Here is a 3,790-nt window from a genome sequence, read left to right on the forward strand (position 1 = left end):
TACAGTGCACTACTTTTGACCAGGGCCCATAGGACTTTGGTCAAAAGTAGTGCACTATGTAGGGAATAAGTTGCCATTTGGAACAGACACCCAGTATAATTTTCTCTGGATTAGTTCCGCTGAGGCTGGCCGACACATTCCTTTTTGTTTAGAATACGCTTTACATAAACCATTTTGACTAATGTTGGTATTGTGTGGTCAACACAGTGCTTGTTGTGAAGACACAGGGAAGTAGTATTACCATGTACAGTTGAAGTCGGAAGTTTACATACACTTAAATTGGAGTCATTAAAACTCGTTATTCAACCACTCCACACATTTCTTGTCAACAAACTATAGTTTTGGCAAGTCGGTAAGGACATTACTTTGTGCATGAAACAAGTAATTTTTCCAACAATTGTTTACAGACAGATTATTTCACTTATAATTCACTGTATCACAATTCCAGTGGGTCAGAAGTTTACATACGCTATGTTGACTGTGCCTTTAAGCAGCTTGGAAAATTCCAGAAAATGATGTCATGGCTTTAGAAGCTTCTGATAGGCTAATTGATTTAATTTGAGTCAATTGGAGGTGTACCTGTAGATGTATTTCAAGGCCTACCTTCAAACAGTGCCTCTTTGCTTGACATCATGGGAAAATCAAAAGAAATCAGCCAAGACCTCAGAAAAACAATTGTTGACCTCTACAAGTCTGGTTCATCCTTGGGAGCAATTTCCAAATGCCTGAAGGTAGCACGTTCATCTGTACAAACAATAGTACGCAAGTATAAACACCATGGGACCACGCAGCCGTCATACCGCTCAGGAAGGAGACGCGTTCTGTCTCCTAGAGATGAACGTACTTTGGTGCGAAAAGTGCAAATCAATCCCAGAACAACAGCAAAGGACCTTGTGAAGGTGCTGGAGGAAACAGGTACAAAAGTATCTATATCCACAGTAAAACAAGTCCTATATCGACATAACCTGAAAGGCCGCTCAGCAAGGAAGAAGCCACTGCTCCAAAACCGCCATTAAAAAGCCAGACCACGGTTTGCAACTGCACATGGGGACAAAGATCGTACTTTTTGGAGAAATGTCCTCTGGTCTGATGAAACAAAACAAGGGGGTACAGTGAGGGAAAAAAGTATTTGATCCCCTGCTGATTTTGTACGTTTGCCCACTGACAAAGACATCTATAATTTTCAGTCTATAATTTTAATGGTAAGTTTATTTGAACAGTGAGAGACAGAATAACAACAACAAAATCCAGAAAAACACATGTCAAAAATGTTATAAATTGATTTGCATTTTAATGAGGGAAATAAGTATTTGACCCCTCTGCAAAACATGACTTAGTACTTGGTGGCAAAACCATTGTTGGCAATCACAGAGGTCAGACGTTTCTTGTAGTTGGCCACCAGGTTTGCACACATCTCAGGAGGGATTTTGTCCCACTCCTCTTTGCAGATCTTCTCCAAGTCATTAAGGTTTCGACCCTGACGTTTGGCAACTCAAACCTTCAGCTCCCTCCACAGATTTTCTATGGGATTAAGGTCTGGAGACTGGCTAGGCCACTCCAGGACCTTAATGTGCTTCTTCTTGAGCCACTCCTTTGTTGCCTTGGCCGTGTGTTTTGGGTTATTGTCATGCTGGAATACCCATCCACGACCCATTTTCAATGCCCTGGCAGAGGGAAGGAGGTTCTCACCCAAGATTTGACGGTACATGGCCCCGTCCATCATCCCTTTGATGCGGTGAAGTTGACCTGTCCCCTTAGCAGAAAAACACCCTCAAAGCATAATGTTTCCACCTCCCATGTTTGACATTTACATACATTTACATTTACGTCATTTAGCAGACGCTCTTATCCAGAGCGACTTACAAATTTGACGGTGGGGATGGTGTTCATGGGGTCATAGGCAGCATTCCTCCTCCTCCAAACACGGCGAGTTGAGTTGATGCCAAAGAGCTCCATTTTGGTCTCATCTGACCACAACACTTTCACCCAGTTCTCCTCTGAATCATTCAGATGTTCATTGGCAAACTTCAGACGGGCCTGTATATGTGCTTTCTTGAGCAGGGGGACCTTGCGGACGCTGCAGGATTTCAGTCCTTCACGGCGTAGTGTGTTACCAATTGTTTTCTTGGTGACTATGGTCCCAGCTGCCTTGAGATCATTGACAAGATCCTCCCGTGTAGTTCTGGGCTGATTCCTCACCGTTCTCATGATCATTGCAACTCCATGAGGTGAGATCTTGCATGGAGCCCCAGGCCGAGGGAGATCGACAGTCATTTTGTGTTTCTTCCATTTGCGAATAATCGCACCAACTGTTGTCACCTTCTCACCAAGCTGCTTGGCGATGGTCTTGTAGCCCATTCCAGCCTTGTGTAGGTCTACAATCTTGTCCCTGACATCCTTGGAGAGCTCTTTGGTCTTGGCCATGGTGGAGAGTTTGGAATCTGATTGATTGATTGATTGTTTCTGTGGACAGGTGTCTTTTATAAAGGTAAAATCTGAGATTGGGAGCACTCCCTTTAAGAGTGTGCTCCTAATCTCAGCTCGTTACCTGTATAAAAGACACCTGGGAGCCAGAAATCTTTCTGATTGAGAGGGGGTCAAATACTTATTTCCCTCATTAAAATGCAAATCAATTTATAACATTTTTGACATGCGTCTTTCTGGATTTTTGTTGTTGTTATTCTGTCTCTCACTGTTCAAATAAACCTACCATTAAAATTATAGACTGATCATTTCTTTGTCAGAGGGCAAACGTACAAAATCAGCAAGGGATCAAATACTTTTTTCCCTCACTGTATCTTGCAAGCCGAAGAACACCATCTCAACCGGGGTGGCAGCATCATGCTGTGGGTGTGCTTTGCTGCAGGAGGGACTGGTGCACTTCACAAAATAGATGGCATCACGAGGAAGGAAAATTATGTGGATATATTGAAGCAACATCTCAAGACATCAGTCAGGAAGTTAAAGCTTGGTCGCAAATGGGTCTTCCAAATGGACAATGACCCCAAGCATACTTCCAAAGTTGTGGCAAAATGGCTTAAGGACAACAAAGTCAAGGTATTGGAGTGGCCATCACAAAGCCCTGACCTCAATCCTATAGAACATTTGTGGGCAGAACTGAAAAAGCGTGTGCGAGCAAGGAGGCCTACAAACCTGACTCAGTTACACCAGCTCTGTCAGGAGGAATGGGCCAAAATTCACCCAACTTATTGTGGGAAGCTTGTGGAAGGCTACCCAAAACATTTGACCCAAGTTAAACCATTTAAAGGCAATGCTACCAAATACTAATTGAGTGTATGTAAACTTCTGACCCACTTGGAATGTGATGAAAGAAACAAGCTTAAATAAATAATTCTCTACTATTATTCTGACATTTCACATTCTTAAAATAAAGTGGTGATCCTAACTGACGTAAGACAGGGAATGTTTACAAGGATTAAATGTCAGGAATTGTGAAAAACTGAGTTTAAATGTATTTGGCTAAGGTGTATGTAAACTTCCGACTTCAACTGTGTGTTGCTGATAGACTGTGGTTGGTGAGCTAGTGGTTCCTCTGACAGATGATGCTAACCAGGTCTCCACTGCTGATGGAATAGTGTTATCAGGACAGTGCTAATAGACCTGCGTCAGAAATGGCACCCTATATTGCACACTACTTTTTCCAGGGCTCTAGTCCAAATTAGTGTACCATTTTGGGAATATTTCAGATGCACCCTGGGTGTTCTGGTATAACATACACCCTTCACACAAACATCACCAGCATAATGAATTTACACAAAGAACAGTAGAA

This window comes from Coregonus lavaretus (assembly GCF_964263955.1).
Source record: "Coregonus lavaretus genome assembly, chromosome: 7".
NCBI lineage: Eukaryota > Metazoa > Chordata > Actinopteri > Salmoniformes > Salmonidae > Coregonus > Coregonus lavaretus.